The 15,036-nt window shown below is 44.8% G+C and overlaps 1 protein-coding gene across 13 annotated transcripts in view; it reads left to right on the top strand.

Annotated features, from left to right (window-relative positions):
- The window catches only part of CPEB3 (cytoplasmic polyadenylation element binding protein 3), a 120,648-nt gene that overhangs the window by 33,692 nt on the left and 71,920 nt on the right, over nt 1-15,036 (top strand). The gene's annotated exons all lie outside the window — the stretch shown is intronic.

The following is a 15,036-nucleotide window of genomic DNA, read 5'->3' as shown; positions in this document are numbered from 1 at the left end:
TGCTGATATGAAATTTAAGTGTTATACTTTCTTTGGCTAGTAAACAAGTTGCTAAATGTTTATCGCTACTCTTTTACTTCATAAGATCAGTTAACTAAGGTGAAAAGTAAGTATGCAGTGCAGTTACTGACAAAGCATATTAAATCATGATGTTCATACAGGACCTTTATTTCTCTTCAGAAAATGTCTTAGGTCTTCAACTTAATTTTTTAATTAAACATGAAAAACAGAAACCAGTTATTTGTTCTGTTTTGTAATGGGTGATTCTTAGTTTGTTGCCAGAATCTTGTTAGAGAAAGATATATACACAATAGTAATTGTTAAAGGGATTTATAATAATTGTTGGGTCACCTTTTGTTTATTTGACTTGTTATGCACTGTTTGCAAAACAATCACTCATTTTGCAACCAGTGACCGGTGGGGGGAGAGACTGCTTTCACAATTACTGTTGCATGCACTATTGTTTCCAATAGAATTCTAGCCATAATGTTTTCAAATGATAGTTTAAAAACCCACCAGTTATTGTCATTTTTCCATTGTGGATGCAAGAAACAGATGTCAAATGGCTGGGCATTGGAGGAGAGGAAATATCCTTTTTTTAATGACTTGCTTGGTTGATGTAATGAAATATTGATGGCCTCTTCAGCTGAGCAGACCAGACTGTTCTTTCAGCTTCAACGATACAGATTAAACTACTTCCAGCACTCATCATAAACCAAATGACTGAGTGGTCTGGACAGCATTTAGTTTAATAATTCATATTAATGTCTACTACCACATCAGTTTCTTCAATCTTCAGTTAAACACAATATATAGCTTTCCAGAATTATTTAATTTTGAGAACGTGGAGAAATTCAAGTTGTTATCACAAATATTAAAAAAAAACCAAATTGTGTTAATACATAATGATCAAACCTAGGCATCGTCATGTTGAGTTGGACAGTGTTGACCAGGGGCAGGATATTTGAAATCTAAACATGTGGAATCTGATTGCCCAGATGAAGCAAACATCCAGTTCTAAAATATTACCCCCTCTGACTAGGAATTCAATAAGATACATTGCCTACACAGATGAGTAGTCGATAGGGACTTTAGGAGTAGGTCAGGGGAGAATAGGAATGGCGCTGAAAGCAGTGGAATAATTCTGACTTTCACTTTTTACCAATTGAATGTTGAAGAATCACAACCCCTACTATTAATTCTGCTGAAAGGGTTAATTCCTTCAGGGTGTCTGTTTAGTTGAGATGACCTGGGTAAAGGTTTAATGTACCTTTGTTTCCCTCTGGGGTAGTTTTAGTTTTGTAATGTTATTATCATTAATTTCTTCCCAAAGCTAGAAGTTTCTTCGGAAAATATAATTGAATCAGATTTATTTATCACTGGTTTGAGGAACTTTTACTTGAGGAACTTTTACTTGTATGTTAGACTTTGGCTTTTACAGTACTAGAAAGACTAGTCCTTAGACACATCCCCCAAATCATCTAGCCAACTGGTATCATTATAAGACTAGATTATTTCTAGGTAGAAGTAAGAATTCATACACTTTCTTCACATTATACACAAAGTTGGCTGGCTTTCCCTTATTTTTACCAGAGTAATTAATGGTACCTGGCTTCTGTTAGAATAAAATTTTATATATGGTCTAAATGACAAGTTAGGCCTTGGACTTGCTCTGGCAGAAAATCTCTCCAGTTGTACTGCTTCAAAAAGCAGGTGAGGGCTTGCTTTGTGGAAGTGGAACCTCACAGACAGCTTGCCAAGAAACAGCTTGGCTGAAATTTAGCATGATGTGTCAGCACTGTTTTTACATATAGTGGCATTTACTCTTGTGAGTCAACACTGGATATGCAGAGATATAGCCTACATGCAGGTATATTGCCTCAATGAAGACTAAGCTTATGGATGCTGTTTGAGTTATTTGATGCAGTATTGCATAAATATTGCTGTGTTGTGGAAGTTTATTCTGCCGCCTTTGTATATATCTCGAAAAGATGCCAATAGCATGGAAGAAATCAGAATTAAGCCATCTAATTAACCATAGTCACAGTAGACATTTCACTTCAATTTTAAAATTGTGTTTTAATTCCTGCAAGAAAAACATGAGTTGTGTACTAATATAAGACTAAAAAGCATTCATTCACCTTGTACGTGTATATGGTAAATATTTAAGGGACCTCTTAAAGTAAATTTATGATGCCAAAGCTATTGAACAATTTTGCTTGTAGTGTTCCTTGGTAGAAAACAAACTGCCTATCTGAACTTCATGTTTGCAGAAGCACTGTAAGGATACAAAAATAATTGAAAGGCCAAATTTTTTAAAATATACATGAATCATACTGAAGTCTTTGAGTTGCCTGGAGCTGGGTTCCTACTTATAAAGTCTTAGGTGGGGTGTTAAAGTTTCTTTGTTCCACATAGGGTTTGAGTAATTTTTTAATACAATTCTGCTTCTTATTTTTAAAGATTGTTTCCCTTCCATTTTAATTTTTTTAGTACAGTGGACCTTCGACCTACGGAATTAATCTGTATTGGAATGGTGGCCGCAGGTCGAAAAGTCCGTAGGTGGAGGATCCATTTCCCATAGGAATGCATTGAAAACCCTGTAATCTGTACAGCCTAAGAAAAAAATACCCCTACATAAAAAAATTAAAATAAACACCTTACCAGTCTGAAGCCTTTCAGGGGTCCCCCGCTGCTGCCATTGGCGTTGCCGGAGGCCTCTCGGAGGTCCCCCACCCCCACCAACGCAGGCTTTCCCAGGGTGGACTGGCCCTCCCCTGGTAGGCCTGGTCTACCCTGGGAAAGCCTGCGTTGGTGGGGGTGGGGGACCTCTGAGAGGCCTCCCATGGCAGCGGAGAAGCCCTGGAAGGCCTCTGGAGGTCACCCTCACCACCAATCGTGCTTCCGGAGTAGCTCTGGAGGCATGCTCGGCGACGAGGGGGACCTCCAGAGGCCTTCCAGGGCTTCTCCGCCGCCATGGGAGGTCTCTTGGAAGCCCCCCCCCGCCGATTGTGCCTCCAGAGCTTCTCCGGAGGCACTATCAGTGGTCTATGGATTGGAAGGGGGAGGCAGGGAAAGCACCAAATTTGAATTTGTCACTTTCCCTGCCTCCCCCTTCCGGTCCGTAGGTCAGTTCTCCAGCTACAAGCTGATGGGAAATTCTGTGGCCAGGGAAGGGCATACCTGGAAAAGTACGCATGTCGAGCTGTCGGTACGTTGAGGGTCCACTGTACATGTATAAATTTACTAAGATATTTTGTGTTTTACTGTGTGTTTGGGAACTGTTTGGGCCAGAAGGGTGAGTAATACACTTAAAACAAATAAGTCCTTGCTGCTACAGTTTTCTAAAATATTGTCTTTTTAGATGTCATACTTGTTCTATTTTGGAGAGTCAGGTTGCAAAATACAGTACATGAAAAGCATAGTGTAGGCTTGTGCATTGAAGAATACTAGCTTGCCTATCTAGTGATACTTCAGCAGTGGTCTAAGGAGTTCTGAGCTTTTTGTGACAAGGTATGTTGCAATATGATAGCAGTTTAGTATGATGGTATTGCTTTTGTCAGAACTGATCAACTTTATGATCCATGAGGAGCACATACTTAATACATTAGACTCACTTTTCTAGTTTCTTCTACAGTAGAGTTGAAGAATGCTGGTCTTATTAGTCTTTCTAGGAAAAAAAATGAGTGTGAAGCCAGAAGTCATGAATAGCAAGCATGGATTCTGCCAACTCAGAAAATGTTCTTCCAAATACACAAACTCGGAAGATTTCCTTCAGAGCCAACGTGACTTCTTAGATAAAATGTCAGCTTGTCACTGGGCAGTGTGACAAGTTCTTAGCACCTATTTTTTTAAGGTGGCCTTGATCTCATTTTTGTTCCTTTGTTTAGGCATTTGTGCATATGTGCAGTGCTGTTGGTTGAACTTGTTTCCACTTCAGTTAAAGTAGGATACTGAGACAATCTCTGGTGAACTTTAGAGCAAACTAACTGCCCTAGAATCTTAACTATTTCAGATGCCAAAATAAATAAATGTTTATGACCTTTATTTTTCTTACATAAACTTTTGATTAACTTCCTGCTTGATTTACTTCTTGCCTAATTCAAGCATTGTATTGATCTCTATAATACTAGGGTTATTCCTGAGGGAGCATTTGTTCTGAAAAATATATCTGATCAGTCACTGATACCATTCATAAGGCATGAATATTTCATGATTAAAACAGGGATGAAATTCATGGCCTTCCAAGTTTTTTGTCTCCTCCTGAAGGCACCTTTCCCTCAGATTTGCATTTAAGTGTACTGGGTGTGGAATTCAGTTCTATGTCAGTTATCTATTCACCTTCCTTCTTCACGTGCCCTCCCTCCCACACTAGAATCCAAGCAGCTGAGCAGCCTGATTTCAGTGCCAGAGAGTTGAGCGTGCTGGTTGGCTTCAGCTGAAGGAGTGGCTGCCCCACCACCACCACCAACTGGAGATGCCAAGGTTAAACCTGAGACTTCGTGTTTGCTTGCTGTCTCAGTAAGGGTGGGAGTGGCAACAGCAATAGACGTTGTGGCTCCAGCTGAGATGATAGGAGGGTCTCCTGTCCCCTCCCACAAATACATATGTACTTTGAAAGAAATTAAAAGTTTTATTGGATAAAGATAAGTAGTGAGTAAAAAGGCCACCACATTGGTTGGCTGCAGCAGCACAGAATGGTGTAAGAAGCAGATCCCCAGATCAGACAACCTGTCTGTCATCTGATCTCTACCCATCCCAGTTCATTGTTAGGTAACTCCAGAATTGTGGACCAACAATAAGGCACCTCTCCCGGGTGCAGATCTACTAGGGTTGGGGAAACCCTTTGGTTTTTAACTGTGGGGAGCTCTGGCAGCCCACCCAAGGCAGGCCTGCCCCTGTGAGTTCCCCACCTACTGCTTTCCCCCATCATAAATGAGGATGGGAGGGGGGAATCATTTGCCTGAGATAGAGCTAAATGCCTGTCTCTGTTTATACAGATCTGCTCCTGGGTGTCAACTCACCTGGAGAGGATTGTAGGAGGGCCTTTTAAATCCCCTGTCAACCAAGGCTGGGAGAGCCTCCTGCAAATCACTGCCTTCTATCCAAGATTGGATGGCCAGCAGTGTTTCCCTTGGAACCTCACCACCACACAAGGATGCCTGGGAAGAAGACATCCAACATGGTGGCAGCCAGGGTGCCCCTCCTTTCCGAGCCACCAACTGAGTGAGGTGAACCCCAGCTTTCCTTGGGAAATGTGTTTATTTCTATGTGTTTGTATGCATGCAGATACACACTAGCCCAAGACAATGTAAACACTGTAGATGCAATTCATAGTACCGGTAAGTTCCTTGTTCATCAGTAAATAGGGGCAAACTGAGAGAAGGGAAAGAGGAATATTTCCTCTGTTTGGAAGACCCCAAGAGATGTAAAGTGGTGGTGCAACTGAGGCTGGACTTTAGGCTGAAATTAAGGATCCTGCAGCCCAGGAAGCTCTTGAACAACACCCAGAGAGCAGTAAATGATGGTGGTCATGATGAATATCTCCTGGCTCTGCACTTGGACTAACCTGTGCATGTTTTAATATCAGCCCAATTAAGCTGATATTAAAAAACAAAACAACACAAGTTCTTAGGGATGATCAGTCAGACCTGGATACCCTTACAATTAATTATCTGTGAGATTACTTTTATTTTAAGTTCAGTATCAGAAGCAAACTCCATTTTAATTCTGTAGCTATGATGGTGCCATGATTTAAGCGAATCTTAAATCATAAATCCAAAGGTGTGCTTCGGATGTCAAAGGGATCTGACGTTGAGCCATCAAAAACTACAGTGCCCTTCATTCCCTCATGAAAGGATCTGATGATGCTAAGGAGTCGAGGTGGACATCCAATCTTAGGAAGTATTTTAAAAAGGCCATCCCTACTAACCAAGTCAAAGGCTTTTGTAAGATCTATGAAGGCCACTACGAGTGGCTGTTGTTGTTCCTTGCATTTCTCCTGCAACTGTCTGAGGGAAATACCATGTCAGTGGTGGATCTGTTAGCTCGAAATCCACACTGTGATTCTGGATAGACTCTGTCTGCAAGCACCTGGAGCCTCTTCAGCACAACACGGGCAAGCAGCTTCCCTACAATGCTAAGAAGAGATATGCCATGGTAGTTATTGCAGTTGCCCCTGTCTCCTTTGTTCTTATACAATGTGATGATGTTTGCATCCTTCATATCCTGTGGTACTCCACCTTCGCTCCAGCAAAGACGAAAGACTTCATACAGTTCGGTGGTGGTGGTCTCTTTACAGCACTTCAGCACTTCAACAGGAATGTTATCCTTTACAGGTGCCTTGCTGGAGGCGAGGGAATCCAAGGCTGCTTTTATTTCTGCTAAGTTTGGTGTTACCTGTGTCTGCTGCTATCTGTATCTGACAACAGAGCTGAAGCCAATAATCGTTGGAACATCTCCTGGCAGCCTGTTGGACTTGGCTACGAGCGGCTCAAAGAGCTTGCAAGTTGTACTCACTAGGACAGGCTTTGTATGCTGCTAGAGCTCTACTCTTATCCTCAATGGCTGGCATCAACTCCTCCGAATGGGCTTTGAACCAGTCGACCGTCTTTTTGTTCTTCTTGCCAAATGTGAACAAGGTGGTGTTATAGACAGCATTCCTGAAATGTTCCCAACGTTCAGGTTCATTTGCCTCAGCCGGGCCTGGAAGGGTTTCCTCAAGCACTTGGGCAAATTTCTCCACTTTTCTTTGATTGCGATGTCAATACATGGTCTTCCTTCTTTTTTCATGTGATACAGTCTCTTTATTCGCAATTTTACTCTACTACACACCAGGGATAGATCAGTATCACAATCAGCACTCTGGTAACTGCATGTGATCGTAATACTAGGAAGGCTAGAACGTCTAGTGAGGATCAAATCAAGCTGATGCCAATGCTTGGATCTTGGATGTCTCCAAGAAACTCTGTGTTGAAGCTTCGTATTGAAGAACGTGTTGGTGACACAAAGATAATAATAACCGCAAAACTCCAGCAAACATTGGCCATTTTCATTCATCTTCCCAATGCCAAAACGGCCTAGACAAGTAGGCCAAGAATTGTGGTCAGCACCAACTCTAGCGTTAAAGTCTTCAAGAATGAACAGTGGCTCTCTCTCAGGGACTTTTTTGATAGTAGCTCCCAGATTGTTGTAAAAGTTGTCTTTCACTTCTGTTGTGGATGACAGTGTTGGTTCATATGTTCTAATGAGGGTGACGCATCCCACTGATGAGTGGAGCTGCAGAGACAGGATTCTTTCACTTCCCATAGTAGGTGGAACAATGGATCTCAGCAGAGTATTTCTGACTGCAAAGCCAACACCATATTCCCTGGTCTCATTCGATGGTTTCGCTGCCAGAAGAATGAGAAGTTTTTTCCTTTGACAGATCCCGGGTCTGGCAATCTCGTCTCTTGCAGGGCAACAATGTCCATATGCAGTCTACTCAGTTCCATGTCAATGACAGCTCTCTTGCGCACATCATCTATTTCCTGCAGGTCGTCAGAAAAGCCATAGTCAGAAAAGCCAGGGGTCATTGTCTGTATATTCCAGGTGCCCAGCTTTGTTGCATGGTGCACAGTTATCAATCTGCTTGTCGGGTTTCACCCTAAACCCCACACACCCTATGAGGTTAACAGACTGTGGTGAGGTAGCATCTTACTGGCTGGGGGCTGCTGAGCTTAAGGCGGGCGGTGTCTACCTAGTGAGGTGCAATGACCTTTCCTACCGTCAGAAGTAGCCCCTGGTGTCATGCTCTACGCAATTTAGCAAAGACTTATAACCTGTAACGGCTACTTCCCGTGTTGTTTCAATGCTGCATGCGAAGCTGGAGTGTCCTCTCCAGACCATGAAGCCTGGGTAAAGCAATATGGAGGATAGGCTGTTACCCAAGCAGCAAATCCCCCCTCTCCATGTCGCAGAAATATTCCAATGGAAAGGCAAGAGCTGGTTCCAGCGACGTTGCAGGAGTTGCAGAACGACACGAACTGCCTCCAGGACTCCGCCTCCGGATTTTGACTCGAGGTTATCTCCTGAAGCCTTTTCCATCACTGGATATAGCCATAAGGCAGTGGAGGTTTGAAATTGGAGTTTTCCTTCTCCTAGATGGGCTGCCGTCCAAGGCTGACGAGCCCCACCCACCCAGCCTGCTCCCTAATAGTGCGGAGGTATGGTCCACCCCCTAAGACTTTCCTGCCCCTCAGGTGTATGCAATGCTATTTGGCTTTCCTATTTACCAGATTAGAATCAAAAATAGAGTCAGAGAATTACCTCCCCCAGATAAAATGTGCTCCCAAAACAGAGCTTATCTCTTGCCTGACCTTTCTGACCCCTTCAAGAAAGGGCCCAAAGACCCTGAACATGCTCATTTAAATCTAACCCCTGCCCTCAGCCCATGCGGTTAGTGAGAGCAAAGGTCAGCTAGAAAAAAATACCTCCCCCAGATAAAATGTGCTGGAACTGCAACAGAAGGTGCCTATCTCTGGACTAGATCAAATGGAAAGTTCTTTAATCTCTCTAGATTGAGAGCAAAGACCAAAGTCCAGCTAAAATGCATGTGGGACTTCCTCTTCACCAATGATGCAGCCATTGTTGCCCATTATGCTGAAGACCTCCAAGAATTCATGAATCATTTTAGCAAGGCCTGTCAAGACTTTGGACTAACAATCAGCCTGAAGAAAACACAAGTCATGGGCCAGGGCATCGACTCACCTCCCTCTATTACCATCTCCATGCAAGAATTGGAGATTGTTCATGACTTTGTGTACCTTGGCTCAACAATCTCTGACACTCTCTCCCTAGATGTCGAGCTGGATAAACGCATTAGCAAAACAACTACAGTGGTGCCTCGCATTACGACGTTAATTCGTTCCAGTGAAATCACTGTAGAACGAAAATGTCGTAATGCGAAAATAAAAAGCCCATTGAAACGCATTAAAACCCCTTCAGTGCGTTCCAATGGGCTGGAAACTCACCGTCCAGCGAAGATCCTCCATAGGGCGGCCATTTTCAGTGGCTGTCTTGCGAGGAATCCATCCAAAAACACAGCGGGAAGCCATTTTATTTACCCGATGGCCATTTTGAAACAGCTGATCAGCTGGAGGAAATCGTTGTTTTGCGAAGAATCAATTCCCAAGGCAAGGCACCGATCATCGCAAAGCGAAAAAAACCCATTCAGACCATTGTTTTGTGATAGCAATTGCGATTGCAAAAAGATCATCGTAATGCGGGGCAATTGTAAAGCGAGGCACCACTGTACCATGTTCTTAAGACTCAGAAAGAGAGTACTGTATGGCTCAATAAGAAGCTGACAACATATACCAAGATCCAGGTCTATACAGCCTGTGTTCTGAGCACACTCCTGTACTGCAGTGAGTCCTGGACCCTTTGTGCACGGCAGGAGAGGAAGCTGAACACGTTCCATATGCATTGTCTCCGACGCATTTTTGGTGTCACCTGGCAGGACAAAGTCCCAAATAGAGTAGTCCTAGATCAAGCTGGAATTTTTAGCATGTATATATTACTGAAACAGCGACGTCTTTGTTGGCTTGGGCATGTTGTAAGAATGGCTGATGGTCGGATTCCAAAATATCTCCTGTATGGAGAATTAGTGCAGGGACATCGCCCCAGAGGGAGGCCACAGCTCCGATACAAGGATTTCTGCAAGCGGGATCTGAAGGCCTTGGAAATGGATCTCAACAGATGGGAAATCCTGACATCTGAGCATTCAGCCTGGAGGCAGGCGGTGCATCACGGCTTCTCCCAGTTTGAAGAGACCCTTGTCCAGGAGGCGGAGGCAGGGAGGCAGTCGCGAAGGCAGCAGGATCGGGGAGCTGGACGGGTTACAGATTGTGTTTGTCCTCAGTGTGGAGGGGATTGTCGCTCTCGAGTTGGCCTTCTCGGTGCTGGACACTGTTCCAAGTCCTCCATTCAGAGCATGATACCATAGTCTCTCGAGACTGAAGGATGCCTATTCTAAATCATAAATCTTAAATATTTGGGATTGTGATGTAGACTAATTAAGATTGCCAGAAAAAATATCAACAACCTCCGATATGCAGATGATACCACTCTGATGGCAGAACGTGAGGAGGAATTAACAAACCTCTTCTTTCACATGAGGGTGAAAGAGAAGTGTGCAAAAATGGTCTGAAGCTCAACATAAAAAAAAACCAAGATCATGGCCACTGTTCCCATCATTTCCTGGCAAACAGAAGGGGAAGATATGGAGGCAGTGACAGATTTTTCTTTCTTTGACTCCCTGATCACTGCAGACAGTGACAGCAGCCACGAAATTAAAAGACGCCTGCTTCTTGGGAGGAAAGCAATGGCAAACCTCGACAGCATCTTAAAAAGCAGAGATATCACCTTGCCAACAAAAGTCCACATAGTCAAAGCTATGATTTTTCCTGTAGTGATGTACAGAAGTGAGAGCTGGACCATAAAGAAAGCTGACCGCCAAAGAATTGATGCTTTTGAATTGTGGTGCTGGAGGAGGCTTTTGAGAGTCACCCTGGACTGCAAGGAGAACAAATCTATCCATTCTAAAGGAAATCAATCCTGAATGCTCACTGGAAGGACAGATCCTGAAACTGAGGCTCCAATGCTTTTGCCATGAGAAGAGAAGACTCCCTGGAAAAGACCCTGATGTTAGGAAAGTGTGAAGGAAAGAGGAGAAGGGGATGACAGAGTATGAGATGGCTTGATGTCATTGAGGCTACCAACATGAGTTTGGCCCAACTCCGGGAAGCAGTGGAGGACAGGAGGGCCTGGCGTGCTCTGGTCAATGGGGTCATGAAGAGTCGGACTCAACTAAATGACTAAACAACAACAACAACAAAATACAAAACTTCCCATGCTCGGGTGTTTTGGAATTAGGGTTGGCAAATACAGTGGTGCCTCACTTAATGATTGCTTCATTTAACGAAGAATTCGCTTAGCAATGGCTTTTTCAGAGCAATCTTGCACTCTGTTTAACGATGTTCCCTATGGGCGATTTTCGCTTAGCGATGTTGGGAGCAGCCGGGCGGCGGGGCAGAAAGGCAGGAGCCAATCTGGTCTTTCTCCCTCACCATCGGGCGCAGCGCTTTCGGAGAAGCCTCCCGGTGGGGGGGAAGATCGGATAGGCTTCTGCCTTTCTTCCCCGCAGCCCGGCTCCTCCCAAAGGGCTGTCTCCGCAGCAGCGGAGGAGGTGCCTGGTGGAAGAGAAAGGCCAGATCGGCTCCTGCCTTCTCCCCCACTGGGCACCTCCTCCGCTGCTGCAAGCACCATCGGGACAGCCCTTTGGGAGCAGCTGGGCGGCGGGGCAGAAAGGCAGGAGCAGATCGGGTCTTTTCCCCCCACCGGGAGGCTTCTCCGAAAGCGCTGTGCCCGATGGTGGTGGTGGGGAATTTTTGACAATTTTTCTCCAGTCATGTTCGATTCTAGGGGGCGGTGCTCATCCCCGTTTCCAAGCCATAGAGCCAGCGTTTTGTCCGAAGACAATCTTCCGTGGTCACATGGCCAGTGCAACTTAGACACGGAACGCCGTTACCTTCCCACCGAGGTGGTCCCTATTGATCTACTTGCATTTGCATGCTTTCGAACCGCTAGGTTGGCGGGAGCTGGGACAAGCGACGGGAGCTCACTCCGTTGCATGGATTCGATCTTACGACTGCTGGTCTTCTGACCCTGCAGCACAGGCTTCTGCGGTTTAGCCCACAGTGCCACCACGTTCCCTTAAGAACATTATCAGAGCTCAAATAGAATTCTTGTGTTTCCGTATTTAACCATATTGGTTTATTAAACTGAGATATATTATAAAATTTCTGTCTTATTTGACTAGCTGTCTTCTTTTTCTCCTTTCCCTTCTTCACCACCACCACCACCACCACCATCATTTGTGGTTTCGAATTGATGCCCACTTGTGGAGATCCTTGCCAGGATTTTCTAGGCATAAAGTACTCAGCAGTGGTTTACTAGTCCCTTCTTCTGATAGTGCTCTAGTACTGTTTAGCTTGCTCAAGGTTACACAGGCTGATTCTTTTCCCAGAATGCATTGTAGGGAGTTGAACTGCGAACCTCTGGTTCTACAGACAGTTACTCCAACTCACTGAGCTATCTGGGAAGCCTAATAGACTGGGTACTTCCTTAAGTTTTCTAATTTATATAATAGTTTTGCTATTTGCTGTAGTTTTGTTGGAGTGTTCAATCTTATTTACCAAGAAGTTGAAAAGCATTATAGTACTGAGACACTTACAAAAAGACATTTATTCCTTGTAGGAATATACTAAGTTTCTAATACAAATCCGGTCAACTGAGATCACGTGTCTGGAATTACACCGTGGATTGCTAACCCCTTTTGTCACAGTATCACTGGGACAAGCTGCTGGCAGAGCAAAAATTGAAGAGGGCATTTTGTGCTTAGATACTATGTTCATGTTAAGTGTTAAATCTCTCTGTTTCCAATTTTGGCTATAAAAGTGTAGCCTCCTGTGTCTCAGTATTTTTAAGATATATAGCAAAATATTACTGTCTGCCTTGTTGCTGTTCAGAAGACACTCTATATCACAGGTGTCAAAAACAAGGCCCGCGGGCCAAATCCGGCCGATGGCCCGCGGAGCCGCCCCCCAGCCTTGCAGCCTCCCCCCTTTTTTTCCCTGCACGGAGTAAATTCATTGAAAAAATGGCTCAAGTTAACAAGGCTACGTCCTCCTTCCGATTGGCTGTGGCGCTGCCACTCCTTTCCTCTCCCTCCGCCCCCGCTCCCCCTCCCTCCCGTGCCTGTTCCTCGCTCGCTCTCGGCCTGAGGTGAGAGCCGTTCCCAAGGCCGCGCGAGGAGGGGGCTCCGCACCGCCTCTGTCGCCCCCGAGGGGAAGGGAAGGGAAGGGGAGCGGTGGGAGTTCCGAGGGGAAGGGAAGGGAAGGGGAGCGGTGGGAGTTCCTGGCCGGGCTCCGAGGCGGAGGGAGGAGATGCTGGGGGGACGCGGGAGGCAGCGGCCAGCACGGCCCTGAGGAGAGGGAGAGAAGAGGGAACGCGGAGCGATGCGCCGGCCCGGTTGAGTAACGTCGGAGGCGGCCGTTCGACCCAGCCGCGGAGAGGAGGGAGGGCGGGAGGGCTGGCTGGTTGCTCGCTTCCCTTCCCTTCCCTTCCCTTCCCTTCCCGGATGTTCCGTTCTCTCTCTTGCTCGAAAAAGGCCTGATTTCTGTGAGGGGCCAGCGGGCGACATTCCTTGGCAGCAGCTTTTCCACCCCCGCAGGGAGGTTGAAGGGAAGTGGGGTGGGAATGTCTCTCTCTCTCTCTCTCTCTCTCTCTCTCACACACACACACACACACACACACACACACACACACACACACACACACACACACACACACACACACACACACACACACAGAGACCCTGGCACTTTCCCTTCCTTCACACACACATGCGCGTTCTGTTCCTTCCTGTAACTCTCTCTGTCTCTCTCTCTCTCTCTTTCTCTCTCACACACACAGAACCCGGCACTTTCTCTTCCTTCTCACACACACACACACACACACACACACACACACACACACACACACACACACACACACACACACACACGTTCTCTTCCTTCCTGTATCTCTCTCACACACAGAAACACACACACACACACACACAGAGACCCTGGCACTTTCTCTTCCTTCTCTCTCTCTCTCTCTCTCTCTCTCACACACACACACACACACACACACACACATTCTCTTCCTGTATCTCTCTTTCTCTCACACACACACACACAGGCACTTTCTCTTCCTTCACACACACACACACACACACACACACACACACACACACACACACACACACACGTTCTCTTCCTGTATCTCTCTTTCTCACACACACACACAGGCACTTTCTCTTCCTTCACACACACACACACCACACACACACACACACACACACACACACACACACACACACATACACACACACACATACTTTCTCTTCCTTCCTTTTCCCACCAAGCCGGATGGGGTCCTCGCAAGGCCATCAGTACAGATACAACCGGCCCTTTGATGGGGACCAAACTGCTGATGCGGCCCCCGATGAATTTGAGTTTGACACCCCTGCTCTATATAGTAGAAGCTCTCTTGATAGCTCAGTTTAGGTAACTTGTTGCAGAGCCAGAGGTTGGGAGTTTGATTCCCTACTGTACCTGTAGACTGTGTGGTCATGGACAAACTACACAGTCCTGGGGCATCTTCAGAAGTAGGGAAACCACTTACAGTACGTGTATTATGTACTTGGAAAACCCTGAAAAGTGTTGCCATATGTCAGAATTGACTTGATGGCACATGGTTATTATTATCTACTAGACTATTAAAATCTATCTAAGAGGATATTAGATTCATTTAATATAGCATATCATGTTTAACTTATCTATTCAAACATTTTAAAATTCTTTCTTCCCTCAGTGAGTGTTCTGGGTAATGCACAAATAAAAGTAATAAAAAAAATTAAAACCCATAAACTACAAGAAGTGTACAATAAAATTTGGGGTTAATCATCCTCCTCCCCATCACCACCAGGGAGCTATCAGATGTTTGGCAAGATAGTGTTGCCTCCCCCAGCTGATAACAGTTTACAATTATTACCAGTTTTGTTCAGAGTTTTTCTCTTGTTAATAATATCTTGGAATCCTTTTGCTGTTTTTTCTTTAACCTTCCTCAGGTCATTTCAAGTCTTTGCTGTTTTCTGCAAATAATATTGTGTAATCTACATATCTTGGATTGTTGATCTTTCTTTCAACAATTTTTCTCTTTTATCTGAATCTAATACACCTTTCTGTATGGCATGCTCTTCATACAGATTGAACAGCTCTATGAAGGGAGAAAAAATACTTTTGCCTGTAATCTTTACCAACTTTACCAATGAGAAGCCATTATATCTCTCCATATTCTTTCAGTTTCCTTTTGTTCAGAATATATATTAGGACAAATGTTGTAATGCACCCATTTCTGTTAGAAGGATCCATAACTTTTCATGATTCA

The sequence above is a fragment of the Pogona vitticeps genome, chromosome 3, assembly GCF_051106095.1.
Source record: "Pogona vitticeps strain Pit_001003342236 chromosome 3, PviZW2.1, whole genome shotgun sequence".
Classification (NCBI taxonomy): Eukaryota; Metazoa; Chordata; class Lepidosauria; order Squamata; family Agamidae; genus Pogona; species Pogona vitticeps.
The sequence above is the reverse complement of the archived record's forward strand: the minus strand, read 5'-3'. Positions and strand labels throughout refer to the sequence as shown.